The following is a 21,597-nucleotide window of genomic DNA, read 5'->3' on the forward strand; positions in this document are numbered from 1 at the left end:
CCATCGTTAACGTTACGCTGTTAGTTTCATGGTGGATATATGCGGATTTGATTTTTAAGATGTAATATTATTGCTGTTTCACTTGCGGAGAATCTGCTCGCTTGAATATTCATGTGTGTTGAAAGCTGGTGTTTTTTTTGTTTTTTTTTTGGATGTGCTGCATGCTCTCCATAATGGGACATTGTGAGTCTGTTTTTAGCGAGTTTGGCTTAAAATGCTTTTGAAAAAATGTGGTCTCCATTTCCAGGCATGACTGAAATGGAACAAGGCTAATGTGCCATCGTTAACGGTACGCTGTTAGTTTCATGGTGGATATATGCGGATTTGATTTTTAAGATGTAATATTATTGCTGTTTCACTTGCGGAGAATCTGCTCGCTTGAATATTCATGTGTGTTGAAAGCTGGTGTTTTTTTTTTGTTTGTTTGTTTTTTTTTTTTTTTTGGATGTGCTGCATGCTCACCATAATGGGACATTGTGAGTCTGTTTTTAGCGAGTCTGGCAAAAATGCTTTTGAAAAAATGTGGTCTCCATTTCCAGGCATGACTGAAATGGAACAAGGCTAATGTGCTATATAGTATCGTTAACGGTACGCTGTTAGTTTCATGGTGGATATATGCGGGTTTGATTTTTAAGATGTAATATTATTGCTGTTTCACTTGCGGAGAATCTGCTCGCCTTGAATATTCATGTGTGTTGAAAGCTGGTGTTTTTTTTTTTTTTTTTTTTTTGGATGTGCTGCAAGCTCACCATAATGGGACATTGTGAGTCTGTTTTTAGCGAGTCTGGCAAAAATGCTTTTGGAAAAAACTGTGGTCTCCATTTCCAGGCATGACTGAAATGGAACAAGGTTAATGTGCCATATAGTATCGTTAACGTTACGCTGTTAGTTTCATGGTGGATATATGCGGGTTTGATTTTTAAGATGTAATATTATTGCTGTTTCACTTGCGGAGAATCTGCTCGCTTGAATATTCATGTGTGTTGAAAGCTGGTGGGGGTTTTTTGTTTTCTTTTCTTTTTTGGATGTGCTGCATGCTCTCCATAATGGGACATTGTGAGTCTGTTTTTAGCGAGGTCTGGCTAAAATGCTGCTCCTCCGCATCGAGAGGAGTCAGCTGAGGTGGCTCGGGCATCTCTATCGGATGCCCCCCTGGACGCCTCCCTAGGGAGGTGTTCCAGGCATGTCCCACCGGGAGGAGGCCCCGGGGAAGACCCAGGACACGCTGGGGTGACTACGTCACTCGGCTGGCCTGGGAACGCCTCGGGATCCCCCCGGAAGAGTTGGAGGAAGTGTCCAGGGAGAGGGAAGTCTGGGCGTCCCTGCTCAGACTGCTCCCCCCGCAACCCGGCCCCGGATAAGCGGAAGACAATGGATGGATGGATGGATGGCTAAAATGCTTTTGAAAAAATGTGGTCTCCATTTCCAGGCATGACTGAAATGGAACAAGGCTAATGTGCCATCGTTAACGTTGCGCTGTTAGTTTCATGGTGGATATATGCGGATTTGATTTTTAAGATGTAATATTATTGCTGTTTCACTTGCGGAGAATCTGCTCGCTTGAATATTCATGTGTGTTGAAAGCTGGTGGGGGTTTTTTGTTTTGTTTTTTTTTACATGTACATGGGTGAGGACAGACATGTACCTTGAATAGATTAAATTTGCTTCTGAAAGAGTTATCAGTAGGTAATTTGCACAATTGTAAAAATGTATGTTTCATTCTTTCAGAAAGACATTTTGAGGCCTATTTATCAGCTTGGTCCTCCTGCCTCACAACGTAAAGGCAACTTGCCGTGTTCCTCTGAACATGTTGAAGGTGCAGTCTCACAGTTTGGCTCCACTGAGATACGTAATACAAATTTTTGTGTAAATGTGCAATATTTCATAACAGAGGAAGGACAACACACAAGAAGGGCTGATTTGTTGTCACTAGGTATGATGAATTTAATGAACTCGTTATCATTGACAAGACTTTATTGATCCCACACCAGGTAAATTTATCATGCACTCTTAATGCTCTCTGTATCTGCAAGGCCATTGCTGTGTGGTGATTTTTTTCTTAACTGTCCTCTAAATCAGTGATTCTCAACTGGCGGGTCACGGTCCAAAAGTGGGTCGCAGACGGACATCGGGGCGGAACTCCGCCATGCGCGATCCAGAGAGCAGAGGAGAAGTGTAAACGTGCGACCATGTAGAGACAAATGACATGCCTTCCTGTAAATGAGATATATAAGATAAGGCTATTGAGTTTGTTTAATAAAGGCACAAGGTATAGACCTGTTCAAAAGGAAAACTATTCTCAAATGACTTATGTTGTGATCTGGCGCTATATAGAAAATAAAACCAAATCGTGGACCACATGTATTCAGTGAAAAAGCACTCTCTGCCCGCTGGTGGGTGTGTGTGTGTGTGTGTGTGTGTGTGTGTGTGTGTGTGTGTGTGTGTGTGTGTGTGTGTGTGTGTGTGTGTGTGTGTGTGTGTGTGTGTGTGTGTGTGTCACACACAGACATGTGCACACATGATGTCTTTTGATGTGCTGGATGAACTACACATCAAAGTTGTTTCTATTCTGGAGTCCAGGTGCACTTGTTTTTTGTTTTTTGTTTTTTTTTTGTTGCCCCCCTCTCCTTGTGAACAGAAGGAGCGCTTACATTCAAACATCTTTGACGCGTCATTCAAACAGCAGAGACAGCGCCCACTGTCCTCGTCTGAATTTTGGACATTGTTATAGCACATCTTCAGTTACCGGCAAGATCAAGTCAATATTAGCAAGGTAAGCACTGTAATATGATTGGAATCATTAAGATTGTTCATGCATGTTAAGCAAATGTTAACACTGAAAGCATTTATTTTCTTTGTGTCTCCGACAAAATTGTCTGTGACTACTGATTGTCGCAAAAGTGCTTTGGTAAAACGTGGACCTTGTTTCGCTGCATGACATTACAGGCTAAGATGCCATGCTGAGAGTTAGCTAACATTATGCTGTTAGTTTCATGCTAGATGTGTGTCATATTGTCATATTGAATATTTATGTGTGTTGAAAGCTGGTGGGGTTTTTTTTGTTTTTGGATGTGCTGCATGCTCACCATAATGGGACATTGTGAGTATGTTTTTAGCGAGTCTGGCAAAAATACGTTTGAAAAAATGTGGTCTCCATTTCCAGGCATGACTGAAATGGAACAAGGCTAATGTGCCATATAGTATTGTTAACGTTACGCTGATCGTTTCATGGTGGATATATGCGGGTTTGATTTTTAAGATGTAATATTATTGCTGTTTCACTTGCGGAGAATCTGCTCGCTTGAATATTCATGTGTGTTGAAAGCTCGTGGGTTTTTTTTTTTTTTTTTTTTTTTTGGATGTGCTGCATGCTCTCCATAATGGGACATTGTGAGTCTGTTTTTAGCGAGTCTGGCTAAAATGCTTTTGAAAAACTGTGGTCTCCATTTCCAGGCATGACTGAAATGGAACAAGGCTAATGTGCCATCGTTAACGTTACGCTGTTAGTTTCATGGTGGATATATGCGGATTTGATTTTTAAGATGTAATATTATTGCTGTTTCACTTGCGGAGAATCTGCTCGCTTGAATATTCATGTGTGTTGAAAGCTGGTGGGTTTTTTTTTTTTTTTTGGATGTGCTGCATGCTCTCCATAATGGGACATTGAGAGTCTGTTTTTAGCGAGTCTGGCTAAAATGCTTTTGAAAAAATGTGGTCTCCATTTCCAGGCATGACTGAAATGGAACAAGGCTAATGTGCCATCGTTAACAGTACGCTGTTAGTTTCATGGTGGATATATGCGGATTTGATTTTTAAGATGTAATATTATTGCTGTTTCACTTGCGGAGAATCTGCTCGCTTGAATATTCATGTGTGTTGAAAGCAGGTGTTTTTTTGTTTTTTTTTTGGATGTGCTGCATGCTCACCATAATGGGACATTGTGAGTCTGTTTTTAGCGAGTCTGGCAAAAATGCTTTTGAAAAAAATGTGGTCTCCATTTCCAGGCATGACTGAAATGGAACAAGGTTAATGTGCCATATAGTATCTTTAACGTTATCATGGTGGATATATGCGGGTTTGATTTTAAGATGTAATATTATTGCTATTTCACTTGCGGAGAATCTGCTCGCTTGAATATTCATGTGTGTTGAAAGCTGGTGGTGTTTTTTTTTTTGTTTTTTGTTTTTTTTTTTTTTTTGGATGTGCTGCATGCTCTCCATAATGGGACATTGTGAGTCTGTTTTTAGCGAGTTTGGCTAAAATGCTTTTGAAAAAATGTGGTCTCCATTTCCAGGCATGACTGAAATGGAACAAGGCTAATGTGCCATCGTTAACGTTACGCTGTTAGTTTCATGGTGGATATATGCGGATTTGATTTTTAAGATGTAATATTATTGCTGTTTCACTTGCGGAGAATCTGCTCGCTTGAATATTCATGTGTGTTGAAAGCTGGTGTTTTTTTTGTTTTTTTTTTGGATGTGCTGCATGCTCTCCATAATGGGACATTGTGAGTCTGTTTTTAGCGAGAGTTTGGCTAAAATGCTTTTGAAAAAATGTGGTCTCCATTTCCAGGCATGACTGAAATGGAACAAGGCTAATGTGCCATCGTTAACGGTACGCTGTTAGTTTCATGGTGGATATATGCGGATTTGATTTTTAAGATGTAATATTATTGCTGTTTCACTTGCGGAGAATCTGCTCGCTTGAATATTCATGTGTGTTGAAAGCTGGTGTTTTTTTTTTGTTTGTTTGTTTTTTTTTTTTTTTGGATGTGCTGCATGCTCACCATAATGGGACATTGTGAGTCTGTTTTTAGCGAGTCTGGCAAAAATGCTTTTGAAAAAATGTGGTCTCCATTTCCAGGCATGACTGAAATGGAACAAGGCTAATGTGCTATATAGTATCGTTAACGGTACGCTGTTAGTTTCATGGTGGATATATGCGGGTTTGATTTTTAAGATGTAATATTATTGCTGTTTCACTTGCGGAGAATCTGCTCGCTTGAATATTCATGTGTGTTGAAAGCTGGTGTTTTTTTTTTTTTTTTTTTGGATGTGCTGCAAGCTCACCATAATGGGACATTGTGAGTCTGTTTTTAGCGAGTCTGGCAAAAATGCTTTTGGAAAAACTGTGGTCTCCATTTCCAGGCATGACTGAAATGGAACAAGGTTAATGTGCCATATAGTATCGTTAACGTTACGCTGTTAGTTTCATGGTGGATATATGCGGGTTTGATTTTTAAGATGTAATATTATTGCTGTTTCACTTGCGGAGAATCTGCTCGCTTGAATATTCATGTGTGTTGAAAGCTGGTGGGGGTTTTTTGTTTTCTTTTCTTTTTTGGATGTGCTGCATGCTCTCCATAATGGGACATTGTGAGTCTGTTTTTAGCGAGTCTGGCTAAAATGCTGCTCCTCCGCATCGAGAGGAGTCAGCTGAGGTGGCTCGGGCATCTCTATCGGATGCCCCCTGGACGCCTCCCTAGGGAGGTGTTCCAGGCATGTCCCACCGGGAGGAGGCCCCGGGGAAGACCCAGGACACGCTGGGGTGACTACGTCACTCGGCTGGCCTGGGAACGCCTCGGGATCCCCCCGGAAGAGTTGGAGGAAGTGTCCAGGGAGAGGGAAGTCTGGGCGTCCCTGCTCAGACTGCTCCCCCCGCAACCCGGCCCCGGATAAGCGGAAGACAATGGATGGATGGATGGATGGCTAAAATGCTTTTGAAAAAATGTGGTCTCCATTTCCAGGCATGACTGAAATGGAACAAGGCTAATGTGCCATCGTTAACGTTGCGCTGTTAGTTTCATGGTGGATATATGCGGATTTGATTTTTAAGATGTAATATTATTGCTGTTTCACTTGCGGAGAATCTGCTCGCTTGAATATTCATGTGTGTTGAAAGCTGGTGGGGGTTTTTTGTTTTGTTTTTTTTTACATGTACATGGGTGAGGACAGACATGTACCTTGAATAGATTAAATTTGCTTCTGAAAGAGTTATCAGTAGGTAATTTGCACAATTGTAAAAATGTATGTTTCATTCTTTCAGAAAGACATTTTGAGGCCTATTTATCAGCTTGGTCCTCCTGCCTCACAACGTAAAGGCAACTTGCCGTGTTCCTCTGAACATGTTGAAGGTGCAGTCTCACAGTTTGGCTCCACTGAGATACGTAATACAAATTTTTGTGTAAATGTGCAATATTTCATAACAGAGGAAGGACAACACACAAGAAGGGCTGATTTGTTGTCACTAGGTATGATGAATTTAATGAACTCGTTATCATTGACAAGACTTTATTGATCCCACACCAGGTAAATTTATCATGCACTCTTAATGCTCTCTGTATCTGCAAGGCCATTTCTATGTGGTGATTTTTTTTTTCCTCAACTGTACTGTAAATCAGTGATTCTCAACTGGCGGGTCACGGTCCAAAAGTGGGTCGCAGACGGACATCGGGGCGGAACTCCGCCGTGCGCGATACAGAGAGCCGAGAGCAAAGGAGAATTGTAAACGTGCGACCATGTAGAGACAGACATGACATGCCAAATTGTAAATGAGATAAATAACATAAAGATATTTAGTTTGTTTAATAAAAGGACAAGATATAGACCTGGGCCCGTATTCATAAAGCATCCTAAGGCTAAAAGTAGCTCTTAGTGACGTCATTCCTCGAAAAACGCCCCCCCCCCCCCCCCCCCCCCCTTTGGAACAACCAATCACAGTTTCTAGACGAATACGTCATACCTAGCAACGGGATCAACCACACCTCCTCACTAAGATAAAAGTTGCTCTCAGACACTTCCTGAATCACTCTTAAGCTAAGATTCCTTGCTCGGAATTTGAAGGCTAAGTTAGGAGGACTCTAAGAAGCTTTGTGAATACGAGCCCTGTTCTATAGGAGAGCTATTCTCAAATGGCTTATGTTGTGAGCTGGCGCTATATAGAAAATAAAATTAGATAAAATTCACTTGACTTTCAAACTGCAAACTGAAAATTCAACCTTTCCACAGAATTCTGTCTTGGCTGATTTTTACAAATGCAAATCATTATATTAATTGTTATTGTTAAATTTCAACAATAAAATTAAGTCTATAGATGGGCTACAGGTCAAAGTCAAAAATCAACTTTGTGTCGATAACACCACATGTACAGGACATAAAGAGGGGTCCAAGTAAGTCCCCTGTGTGCGAAACAAACAAACAAAAATGCTCTATATAAAGGTTAAAACAATAACAATACAAGAATAAAGACAAAAACATGACAAGTGTTTAAAATAAATACAGGGGTATACAAAACTACTGAAAAGTACCAAGACATAAAAAGTGATCATAAAAAACTGTGAGTTATGAAAATCTCATGTATACAGCGCTTTGGAATAAAAGCGTCTGCCAAATGACAAATTAATTGTAATTGTTAAAAGTGTGAGGATAAATAGTTTAGTCTGGTGGAGCTTGCATGGCGCCTCAGTAGAAAGAGCATATGATGGGTGCTAGGGCTCTCACTCTCCTTAATTTGTGCAGGAAGTAGAGGCAATGCTGGGCTTTCTTTGCCACTGATGCAGTGTTTCTTGTTCAAGAGAGGTCCTCAGTAATTTGGTGCTGCTCACCGTCTCACAGTAGAATGATTTGTGGTAAGTGGGGGGTGTTGGGGGTGGGTTCTCCAGAAGTCAATTTCAATCTCCTTTGTTGTCTCCACATTTAGGGAGAGATTGGTATTTCCATACCACATGGCCAGTGGGTTCACCTCGTGCCTGTAGTTGGTCTCATCACTGTTGCTGATGCCAACCAGTACTGCATGTGATCTCTCTGTAACAAAGTCCCGCCACCAATTCCAGAGGAGGTTGCACAGGCCAAGCTGGTAACTGCTGAGGGATGACAGTGTTGGATGGTAAACTGACGTCTGTGAACAACATTCTCATGTAAGATTCTCTTGTGTGAAGGTGGGCGAGAGCTGAGTGGAGAGCAGAGGAGATTGCATCATCAGTGGACCGGTTGGCCTGGAATGCAAACTGAAATGGGTCCAGGAGAGGTGGGAGGCTGGAATTTATTTGTTGCATGGCGAGCCTTTCAAAGCACTTCATGATGGTGGAGGTCAGTGCAACAGGGCAGTAGAGTTTCAGCACCCATGTAACTATTAGCAGTTGAGTCTGAGCTCATAAGAGCAGTCACAAAAATGAATGAAATCACAGAAAATAGTTAAAAAGTATACATATATATATATGTATGTGTGTGTGTGTGTGTGTGTGTGTGTGTGTGTGTGTGTGTATATACACAGTACAGTATATGTATAAATGAACAGTAGGTGGTGAAAATATTTACAATTATCGTAAAGAATGTTAAAATAAATGGCAGTATAATTTTGCATATACAGTGTATATATAAACAGCATGTCAAATCAACAGTGTGTACAATAAACAGTAGAATATAGGTTAAGGAATTAAGGAACTAGTTAAGGAATAGCAGCAGGGATATGGGGTAAGTGAAAAACAAGCAGCACAAATATACAAGTAATAAGTTTTAAGTAATAAGTAATTTTAAAATGTATGAGAGAAGAATAACCTGAGGTGACATCAGTGGTGCAAAGATGCTCATTTAGAGTTCAGCAGTCTGATGGACTGAGGGAAAAATCTGTTGCAGAACCTGGTGGTCCTGCAGCGAATGCTGCAGAACCTCTTTCCAGAGGCCAGCAGGGAGATCAGACCATGGTGGGGATGTAAAGAGTCCCTGATACTGTTAACGGCACGGGAGATGCAGCATTTAGGCAGCGTTCGGCAGCGCAAAAAGAGGAGATAAATAGAGAGAAATATTAGCTTTTGTAGCTGGTAATTAGCCTTTTCAGCCACTGTCAGTATTCAATACAAACAAATTATTAGACTGTAAACCATTAATCAAATCAATAACTAAGCTGTCAGACAACTCTGCCATACTTAAGCAGTTACCTAGTGTTTTTGTGGTTGTGATAAAACCTTAAAAAAAAATATATATATATATATATATATATAAAATACACACACACACACACACACACACACACACACACACACATAGCATTTGAATTCCCTGTGGTCTCTGGGGAAAACATTATACCAATCTCCCTTCAAGAAATTTGATGTATTGATATATGTATGTGTCCGCACAAACACATTACTCCAGAAACACAAGATAAAAGGCATATTATATTTTGGCTGTCTTCTTGTCAATTTGGCAAAACAATCCACAAAGATAAACTGTAGTTCCACACAAACAGATTCTTTTCAGCTTGTCAAAATGTTACTATTATCACAATATGAATTTCAGACAGCTTCTGTGTCTGGGGATCGGACCGTCAGGGAGGACCCAGGACAAGCTGGAGGGATTTTGTCTCTCGGCTGGCCTGGGAACGCCTTGGGATCCCTCAGCAGGTGGAAGTGGCTGCGGAGAGGGCTGTCTGGGCGTCATTGCTGAGGCTGCTACCCCGCGACCCAGACCCCGATAAGTAGAAGACGACGAGATGAGAGACGAGACAATATGAATTTTGTAATCACAGAAATTGTAGTAGCATTATTGTGAATATATGATATGATATGGCACATTCCTGAGGTGATTTATTAATTTTCTGAGGAACATCCCAGTACTGTCCCAGTACTGCTCCCTTACTCTCATTTTAAATTCTCATTTTTTCTTTCCATCTCAGACACACTCAAATGTGAGTATCAATGAAGTATGGCTTAGTTTTGTTTTGTTTAAATTGGAAATGTTCCCTGCATAAAACAAATGTGTATTTGGTGCCTCTGACACTGAGGCCATGTGATGTTGACACTTAGGTAACTTAGGTCTGAGTATCAAACTTCCAGCTCACAGACATTCAACTGTGGATATTTTTGAAGGGTATCAGTGTGGCCCACATACAATGACCAGCCAGTAAATTTTAACAAGTGTAGATACAACATGAGCTCACCAGAGAGGCTCTCTCTGGTGACCTTTGCCTGTTATTAAAAACACTAAGTACCTTTGAGAAGAGCACATTACCTTGGCTGAGGAAATTCAGAGAGACAGCAATCTGGAGAAGTCTCGTAGTGGAGTATGTTGTTTTAGGTTTTACCATTTCAGAGAAGAAAGGAGCCAAAGATTGTGAGCATGTCAACTGCCATGTGTATGTATGTATGTATGTATGTATGTATGTATGTATGTATGTATGTATGTATGTATGTATGTATTGATCTATTCATTTATTTCATTACTTGCACTGTTGTACCCTGAAAAGTGCTGTATAAGCTGTAGCTATAATATATTTTGATTATTATTTTTGATAATAAGGAAATTATTATTTCTGTAATGCTTTTTTTCATTAGTGTCCTCATATTGTGGAACAACATGGAGCAAAACACAGCAATCCAGGATCCCTTTCATCTGAGGAGAGTGTGATCTACACGGCTCAGCTTACTTGATCATACCTGTGGCTGCATCGGATGGAACACATGAGATCTCCAGACTGTACACATTCTACAGTGGTAGCACACACGCACACAAGAACACATAAACAAAACAATCCTTTTTTTCAAATGAAATGTCCATCTCAGACACACTCAAATGTGGATGTTCATGAATTAAAATGTGGCTTCATTTGATTTACATTGCAGTTGCTGCACATACACAGCAAATCGCGAGAAGGAAATACAAACTTACGAGAAGAAGCATTAATATCACTAGTCACTATTTAAGGTTTGGCTGTTTTTATGTGCCAAACTGTTTCAGAAATAAATCTGCAGCTGAACAACACTCAAATGGGAATGTTTTTGAAGGTCAGCATGGCCTGACATGGTTCAGCTGTTGTTATATTCCAGACTGTCTTAGAATGAAAAATCCACTTGAGAAACCTTCAAGTGTGAATGTTTTTGAAGGACAGCATGGTTAATCTGAATTCCTTTGCAGTTCCTGTGACAAAAACAACATGTGCTCATTATGCTTGTCTAGCTAGCGTGACAAGCTTATATAGTGTGATTTGAAGAGAAAAAAAAAAACAAAAAACAAATGACACCATTTTGTAAATGAACTGTTGTTTCTTTATGTGCCAAACTGTCCACTAATGACAATTCCACTTTAGAAACTTGGAAATGTTAATGGTTGTTGAAGGACAGCATGGTTTAATTTGACTTTGTCTTGATTTTTGTGTGGATTTTGTACTTGTGTTGCTCACACAGTGTGGTTTTGAATGTAAAATCACATTTGAAATTCATTTGTTTTTATGTATCAAACTATGTTTGAATGACAATTCCGCTTTAGAAAAATTCAATTGTGCATAGTGTTGAAGGTCAACATAGTTTATTTTGATTCCGTATGCATTTACTGTGAAAAAAGGAACATGTGTTCATATTATCTTATTATGTGTTTTTCTCGCTCTGAAGCGTCAATTTTGACGGTCTAATGTAACGAATGTCATTATTTAAGATTCAGCTGTAGTGATGTGTCAGACTATGTTAGAATAACAATTCCACTTTAGAAACATTCACTTGTGCATAGTGTTGAAGGACAACATAATTTATTTTGATTCCGTATGCATTTACTGTGAAAAAAGGAACATGTGTTCATATTGCTCTTTATGTGCATTTCTCCCCCTGAAAGCGTCAATTTTGACGGTCTAATGTAACGAATGTCATTATTTAAGATTCAGCTGTAGTGATGTATCAAACTATGTCAGAATGACAATTCCACTTTAGAAACATTCAGTTGTGCATAGTGTTGAAGGACAACATAATTTATTTTGATTCCGTATGCATTTACTGTGAAAAAAGGAACATGTGTTCATATTACTGTTTATGTGTTTTTCTCGCTTTGAAGCGTCAATTTTGACGGTCTAATGCAGCGAAAGTCACTATTTAAGATTCAGCTGTAGTGATGTATCAAACTATGTCAGAATGACAATTCCACTTTAGAAACATTCAATTGTGCATAGTGTTGAAGGACAACATAATTTATTTTGATTCCGTATGCATTTACTGTGAAAAAAGGAACATGTGTTCATATTATCTTATTATGTGTTTTTCTCGCTCTGAAGCGTCAATTTTGACGGACTAATGCAGCGAAAGTCACTATTTAAGATTCAGCTGTGGTGATGTATCAAACTATGTTAGAATGACAATTCCACTTCAGAAACATTCATTTATGCATATTATTGAAGGACAACATAGTTTATTTTGATTCTGTATGCAGTTACTGTGAAAACAGCCACGTGTTCATATTGTCTTATTATGTGTTTTTCTGGCTCTGAAAGCGTTAATTTTGACGGTCTAATGCAGCGACTGTCACTATTTAAGATTCAGCTGTGGTGATGTATCAAACTATGTTAGAATAACAATTCCACTTTAGAAACATTCACTTGTGCATAGTGTTGAAGGACAACATAGTTTATTTTGATTCCGTATGCATTTACTGTGAAAAAAGGAACATGTGTTCATATTACTGTTTATGTGCTTTTCACGCTCTGTAGCGTCAATTTTGACGGTCTAATGTAACGAATGTCATTATTTAAGATTCAGCTGTGGTGATGTATCAAACTATGTTAGAATGACAATTCCACGTTAGAAACATTCAGTTGTGCATAGTGTTGAAGGACAACATAATTTATTTTGATTCCGTATGCATTTACTGTGAAAAAAGGAACATGTGTTCATATTACTGTTTATGTGTTTTTCTCGCTTTGAAGCGTCAATTTTGACGGTCTAATGCAGCGAAAGTCACTATTTAAGATTCAGCTGTAGTGATGTATCAAACTATGTCAGAATGACAATTCCACTTTAGAAACATTCAATTGTGCATAGTGTTGAAGGACAACATAATTTATTTTGATTCCGTATGCATTTACTGTGAAAAAAGGAACATGTGTTCATATTGCTCTTTATGTGCATTTCTCCCCCTGAAAGCGTCAATTTTGACGGTCTAATGTAACGAATGTCATTATTTAAGATTCAGCTGTGGTGATTTACCAAACTATGTTAGAATGACAATTCCACTTCAGAAACATTCATTTATGCATATTATTGAAGGACAACATAGTTTATTTTGATTCTGTATGCAGTTACTGTGAAAACAGCCACGTGTTCATATTGTCTTATTATGTCTTTTTCTGGCTCTGAAAGCGTTAATTTTGACGGTCTGATGCAGCGAAAGTCACTATTTAAGATTCAGCTGTGGTGATGTATCAAACTATGTTAGAATGACAATTCCACTTCAGAAACATTCAATTTTGCATAGTGTTGAAGGACAACATAATTTATTTTGATTCCGTATGCATTTACTGTGAAAAAAGGAACATGTGTTCATATTATCTTATTATGTGTTTTTCTCGCTCTGAAGCGTCAATTTTGACGGACTAATGCAGCGAAAGTCACTATTTAAGATTCAGCTGTGGTGATGTATCAAACTATGTTAGAATGACAATTCCACTTCAGAAACATTCATTTATGCATATTATTGAAGGACAACATAGTTTATTTTGATTCTGTATGCAGTTACTTTGAAAACAGCCACATGTGTTCATATTGTCTCATTATGTGTTTCTCTGGCTCTGAAAGCGTCTGATTACAACGAATGTCACTATTTAAGATTCAGCTGTGGTGATTTACCAAACTATGTTAGAATGACAATTCCACTTTAGAAACATTCATTTATGCATATTATTGAAGGCCAACATAGTTTATTTTGATTTCGTATGCAGTTACTTTGAAAACAGCCACATGTGTTCATATTGTCTCATTATGTGTTTTTCTGGCTCTTAAAGCGTCAATTTTGACGGTCTGATGCAGCGAATGTCACTATTTAAGATTCAGCTGTGGTGATGTATCAAACTATGTCAGAATGACAATTCCACTTTAGAAACATTCACTTGTGCATAGCGTTGAAGGACAACATAATTTATTTTGATTCCGTATGCATTTACTGTGAAAAAAAGAACATGTGTTCATATTATCTTATTATGTGTTTTTCTCGCTTTGAAGCGTCAATTTTGACGGTCTAATGTAACGAATGTCATTATTTAAGATTCAGCTGTGGTGATGTATCAAACTATGTCAGAATGACAATTCCACTTTAGAAACATTCAGTTGTGCATAGTGTTGAAGGACAACATAATTTATTTTGATTCCGTATGCATTTACTGTGAAAAAAGGAACATGTGTTCATATTACTGTTTATGTGTTTTTCTCGCTTTGAAGCGTCAATTTTGACGGTCTAATGCAGCGAAAGTCACTATTTAAGATTCAGCTGTAGTGATGTATCAAACTATGTCAGAATGACAATTCCACTTTAGAAACATTCAATTTTGCATAGTGTTGAAGGACAACATAGTTTATTTTGATTCCGTATGCATTTACTGTGAAAAAAGGAACATGTGTTCATATTATCTTATTGTGTGTTTTTCTCGCTCTGAAGCATCAATTTTGACGGTCTAATGCAGCGAAAGTCACTATTTAAGATTCAGCTGTAGTGATGTATCAAACTATGTCAGAATGACAATTCCACTTTAGAAACATTCAATTGTGCATAGTGTTGAAGGACAACATAATTTATTTTGATTCCGTATGCATTTACTGTGAAAAAAGGAACATGTGTTCATATTGCTCTTTATGTGCATTTCTCCCCCTGAAAGCGTCAATTTTGACGGTCTAATGTAACGAATGTCATTATTTAAGATTCAGCTGTGGTGATTTACCAAACTATGTTAGAATGACAATTCCACTTCAGAAACATTCATTTATGCATATTATTGAAGGACAACATAGTTTATTTTGATTCTGTATGCAGTTACTGTGAAAACAGCCACGTGTTCATATTGTCTTATTATGTCTTTTTCTGGCTCTGAAAGCGTTAATTTTGACGGTCTGATGCAGCGAATGTCACTATTTAAGATTCAGCTATGGTGATTTACCAAACTATGTTAGAATGACAATTCCACTTTAGAAACATTCATTTATGCATATTATTGAAGGCCAACATAGTTTATTTTGATTTCGTATGCAGTTACTTTGAAAACAGCCACATGTGTTCATATTGTCTCATTATGTGTTTCTCTGGCTCTGAAAGCGTCTGATTACAACGAATGTCACTATTTAAGATTCAGCTGTGGTGATTTACCAAACTATGTTAGAATGACAATTCCACTTTAAAAACATTCATTTTTGCATATTATTGAAGGCCAACATAGTTTATTTTGATTTCGTATGCAGTTACTTTGAAAACAGCCACATGTGTTCATATTGTCTCATTATGTGTTTTTCTGGCTCTGAAAGCGTCATATTTGACGGTCTGATGCATCGAATGTCACTATTTAAGATTCAGCTGTGGTGATTTACCAAACTATGTTAGAATGACAATTCCACTTTAGAAACATTCATTTATGCATATTATTGAAGGCCAACATAGTTTATTTTGATTTCGTATGCAGTTACTTTGAAAACAGCCACATGTGTTCATATTGTCTCATTATGTGTTTTTCTGGCTCTTAAAGCGTCAATTTTGACGGTCTGATGCAGCGAATGTCACTATTTAAGATTCAGCTGTGGTGATGTATCAAACTATGTCAGAATGACAATTCCACTTTAGAAACATTCACTTGTGCATAGCGTTGAAGGACAACATAATTTATTTTGATTCCGTATGCATTTACTGTGAAAAAAAGAACATGTGTTCATATTATCTTATTATGTGTTTTTCTCGCTTTGAAGCGTCAATTTTGACGGTCTAATGTAACGAATGTCATTATTTAAGATTCAGCTGTGGTGATGTATCAAACTATGTCAGAATGACAATTCCACTTTAGAAACATTCAGTTGTGCATAGTGTTGAAGGACAACATAATTTATTTTGATTCCGTATGCATTTACTGTGAAAAAAGGAACATGTGTTCATATTACTGTTTATGTGTTTTTCTCGCTTTGAAGCGTCAATTTTGACGGTCTAATGCAGCGAAAGTCACTATTTAAGATTCAGCTGTAGTGATGTATCAAACTATGTCAGAATGACAATTCCACTTTAGAAACATTCAATTGTGCATAGTGTTGAAGGACAACATAGTTTATTTTGATTCCGTATGCATTTACTGTGAAAAAAGGAACATGTGTTCATATTGCTCTTTATGTGCATTTCTCCCCCTGAAAGCGTCAATTTTGACGGTCTAATGTAACGAATGTCATTATTTAAGATTCAGCTGTGGTGATTTACCAAACTATGTTAGAATGACAATTCCACTTCAGAAACATTCATTTATGCATATTATTGAAGGACAACATAGTTTATTTTGATTCTGTATGCAGTTACTGTGAAAACAGCCACGTGTTCATATTGTCTTATTATGTCTTTTTCTGGCTCTGAAAGCGTTAATTTTGACGGTCTGATGCAGCGAAAGTCACTATTTAAGATTCAGCTGTGGTGATGTATCAAACTATGTTAGAATGACAATTCCACTTCAGAAACATTCAATTTTGCATAGTGTTGAAGGACAACATAATTTATTTTGATTCCGTATGCATTTACTGTGAAAAAAGGAACATGTGTTCATATTATCTTATTATGTGTTTTTCTCGCTCTGAAGCGTCAATTTTGACGGACTAATGCAGCGAAAGTCACTATTTAAGATTCAGCTGTGGTGATGTATCAAACTATGTTAGAATGACAATTCCACTTCAGAAACATTCATTTATGCATATTATTGAAGGACAACATAGTTTATTTTGATTCTGTATGCAGTTACTGTGAAAACAGCCACGTGTTCATATTGTCTTATTATGTGTTTTTCTGGCTCTGAAAGCGTTAATTTTGACGGTCTAATGCAGCGAATGTCACTATTTAAGATTCAGCTGTGGTGATGTATCAAACTATGTTAGAATAACAATTCCACTTTAGAAACATTCACTTGTGCATAGTGTTGAAGGACAACATAGTTTATTTTGATTCCGTATGCATTTACTGTGAAAAAAGGAACATGTGTTCATATTACTGTTTATGTGCTTTTCACGCTCTGTAGCGTCAATTTTGACGGTCTAATGTAACGAATGTCATTATTTAAGATTCAGCTGTGGTGATGTATCAAACTATGTTAGAATGACAATTCCACTTTAGAAACATTCAGTTGTGCATAGTGTTGAAGGACAACATAATTTATTTTGATTCCGTATGCATTTACTGTGAAAAAAGGAACATGTGTTCATATTACTGTTTATGTGTTTTTCTCGCTTTGAAGCGTCAATTTTGACGGTCTAATGCAGCGAAAGTCACTATTTAAGATTCAGCTGTAGTGATGTATCAAACTATGTCAGAATGACAATTCCACTTTAGAAACATTCAATTGTGCATAGTGTTGAAGGACAACATAATTTATTTTGATTCCGTATGCATTTACTGTGAAAAAAGGAACATGTGTTCATATTGCTCTTTATGTGCATTTCTCCCCCTGAAAGCGTCAATTTTGACGGTCTAATGTAACGAATGTCATTATTTAAGATTCAGCTGTGGTGATTTACCAAACTATGTTAGAATGACAATTCCACTTCAGAAACATTCATTTATGCATATTATTGAAGGACAACATAGTTTATTTTGATTCTGTATGCAGTTACTGTGAAAACAGCCACGTGTTCATATTGTCTTATTATGTCTTTTTCTGGCTCTGAAAGCGTTAATTTTGACGGTCTGATGCAGCGAATGTCACTATTTAAGATTCAGCTATGGTGATTTACCAAACTATGTTAGAATGACAATTCCACTTTAGAAACATTCATTTATGCATATTATTGAAGGCCAACATAGTTTATTTTGATTTCGTATGCAGTTACTTTGAAAACAGCCACATGTGTTCATATTGTCTCATTATGTGTTTTTCTGGCTCTGAAAGCGTCATATTTGACGGTCTGATGCAGCGACTGTCACTATTTAAGATTCAGCTGTGGTGATTTACCAAACTATGTTAGAATGACAATTCCACTTTAGAAACATTCATTTAAGCGTATTATTGAAGGCCAACATAGTTTATTTTGATTTCGTATGCAGTTACTTTGAAAACAGCCACATGTGTTCATATTGTCTCATTATGTGTTTCTCTGGCTCTGAAAGCGTCTGATTACAACGAATGTCACTATTTAAGATTCAGCTGTGGTGATTTACCAAACTATGTTAGAATGACAATTCCACTTTAGAAACATTCATTTTTGCATATTATTGAAGGCCAACATAGTTTATTTTGATTTCGTATGCAGTTACTTTGAAAACAGCCACATGTGTTCATATTGTCTCATTATGTGTTTTTCTGGCTCTGAAAGCGTCATATTTGACGGTCTGATGCATCGAATGTCACTATTTAAGATTCAGCTGTGGTGATTTACCAAACTATGTTAGAATGACAATTCCACTTTAGAAACATTCATTTATGCATATTATTGAAGGCCAACATAGTTTATTTTGATTTCGTATGCAGTTACTTTGAAAACAGCCACATGTGTTCATATTGTCTCATTATGTGTTTTTCTGGCTCTTAAAGCGTCAATTTTGACGGTCTGATGCAGCGAATGTCACTATTTAAGATTCAGCTGTGGTGATGTATCAAACTATGTCAGAATGACAATTCCACTTTAGAAACATTCACTTGTGCATAGCGTTGAAGGACAACATAATTTATTTTGATTCCGTATGCATTTACTGTGAAAAAAAGAACATGTGTTCATATTATCTTATTATGTGTTTTTCTCGCTTTGAAGCGTCAATTTTGACGGTCAAATGTAACGAATGTCATTATTTAAGATTCAGCTGTGGTGATGTATCAAACTATGTCAGAATGACAATTCCACTTTAGAAACATTCAGTTGTGCATAGTGTTGAAGGACAACATAATTTATTTTGATTCCGTATGCATTTACTGTGAAAAAAGGAACATGTGTTCATATTACTGTTTATGTGTTTTTCTCGCTTTGAAGCGTCAATTTTGACGGTCTAATGCAGCGAAAGTCACTATTTAAGATTCAGCTGTAGTGATGTATCAAACTATGTCAGAATGACAATTCCACTTTAGAAACATTCAATTTTGCATAGTGTTGAAGGACAACATAGTTTATTTTGATTCCGTATGCATTTACTGTGAAAAAAGGAACATGTGTTCATATTATCTTATTGTGTGTTTTTCTCGCTCTGAAGCATCAATTTTGACGGTCTAATGCAGCGAAAGTCACTATTTAAGATTCAGCTGTAGTGATGTATCAAACTATGTCAGAATGACAATTCCACTTTAGAAACATTCAATTGTGCATAGTGTTGAAGGACAACATAATTTATTTTGATTCCGTATGCATTTACTGTGAAAAAAGGAACATGTGTTCATATTGCTCTTTATGTGCATTTCTCCCCCTGAAAGCGTCAATTTTGACGGTCTAATGTAACGAATGTCATTATTTAAGATTCAGCTGTGGTGATTTACCAAACTATGTTAGAATGACAATTCCACTTCAGAAACATTCATTTATGCATATTATTGAAGGACAACATAGTTTATTTTGATTCTGTATGCAGTTACTGTGAAAACAGCCACGTGTTCATATTGTCTTATTATGTCTTTTTCTGGCTCTGAAAGCGTTAATTTTGACGGTCTGATGCAGCGAATGTCACTATTTAAGATTCAGCTATGGTGATTTACCAAACTATGTTAGAATGACAATTCCACTTTAGAAACATTCATTTATGCATATTATTGAAGGCCAACATAGTTTATTTTGATTTCGTATGCAGTTACTTTGAAAACAGCCACATGTGTTCATATTGTCTCATTATGTGTTTTTCTGGCTCTGAAAGCGTCATATTTGACGGTCTGATGCAGCGACTGTCACTATTTAAGATTCAGCTGTGGTGATTTACCAAACTATGTTAGAATGACAATTCCACTTTAGAAACATTCATTTAAGCGTATTATTGAAGGCCAACATAGTTTATTTTGATTTCGTATGCAGTTACTTTGAAAACAGCCACATGTGTTCATATTGTCTCATTATGTGTTTCTCTGGCTCTGAAAGCGTCTGATTACAACGAATGTCACTATTTAAGATTCAGCTGTGGTGATTTACCAAACTATGTTAGAATGACAATTCCACTTTAGAAACATTCATTTTTGCATATTATTGAAGGCCAACATAGTTTATTTTGATTTCGTATGCAGTTACTTTGAAAACAGCCACATGTGTTCATATTGTCTCATTATGTGTTTTTCTGGCTCTGAAAGCGTCATATTTGACGGTCTGATGCATCGAATGTCACTATTTAAGATTCAGCTGTGGTGATTTACCAAACTATGTTAGAATGACAATTCCACTTTAGAAACATTCATTTATGCATATTATTGAAGGCCAACATAGTTTATTTTGATTTCGTATGCAGTTACTTTGAAAACAGCCACATGTGTTCATATTGTCTCATTATGTGTTTTTCTGGCTCTTAAAGCGTCAATTTTGACGGTCTGATGCAGCGAATGTCACTATTTAAGATTCAGCTGTGGTGATTTATCAAACTATGTCAGAATGACAATTCCACGTTAGAAACATTCAGTTGTGCATAGTGTTGAAGGACAACATAATTTATTTTGATTCCGTATGCATTTACTGTGAAAAAAGGAACATGTGTTCATATTACTGTTTATGTGTTTTTCTCGCTTTGAAGCGTCAATTTTGACGGACTAATGCAGCGAAAGTCACTATTTAAGATTCAGCTGTGGTGATGTATCAAACTATGTTAGAATGACAATTCCACTTCAGAAACATTCATTTATGCATATTATTGAAGGACAACATAGTTTATTTTGATTCTGTATGCAGTTACTGTGAAGACAGCCACGTGTTCATATTGTCTTATTATGTGTTTTTCTGGCTCTGAAAGCGTTAATTTTGACGGTCTAATGCAGCGAATGTCACTATTTAAGATTCAGCTGTGGTGATGTATCAAACTATGTTAGAATAACAATTCCACTTTAGAAACATTCACTTGTGCATAGTGTTGAAGGACAACATAGTTTATTTTGATTCCGTATGCATTTACTGTGAAAAAAGGAACATGTGTTCATATTACTGTTTATGTGCTTTTCACGCTCTGTAGCGTCAATTTTGACGGTCTAATGTAACGAATGTCATTATTTAAGATTCAGCTGTGGTGATGTATCAAACTATGTTAGAATGACAATTCCACTTTAGAAACATTCAGTTGTGCATAGTGTTGAAGGACAACATAATTTATTTTGATTCCGTATGCATTTACTGTGAAAAAAGGAACATGTGTTCATATTACTGTTTATGTGTTTTTCTCGCTTTGAAGCGTCAATTTTGACGGTCTAATGCAGCGAAAGTCACTATTTAAGATTCAGCTGTAGTGATGTATCAAACTATGTCAGAATGACAATTCCACTTTAGAAACATTCAATTGTGCATAGTGTTGAAGGACAACATAATTTATTTTGATTCCGTATGCATTTACTGTGAAAAAAGGAACATGTGTTCATATTGCTCTTTATGTGCATTTCTCCCCCTGAAAGCGTCAATTTTGACGGTCTAATGTAACGAATGTCATTATTTAAGATTCAGCTGTGGTGATTTACCAAACTATG

This window comes from Chaetodon trifascialis, chromosome 6 (genome assembly GCF_039877785.1).
Source record: "Chaetodon trifascialis isolate fChaTrf1 chromosome 6, fChaTrf1.hap1, whole genome shotgun sequence".
NCBI lineage: Eukaryota > Metazoa > Chordata > Actinopteri > Chaetodontiformes > Chaetodontidae > Chaetodon > Chaetodon trifascialis.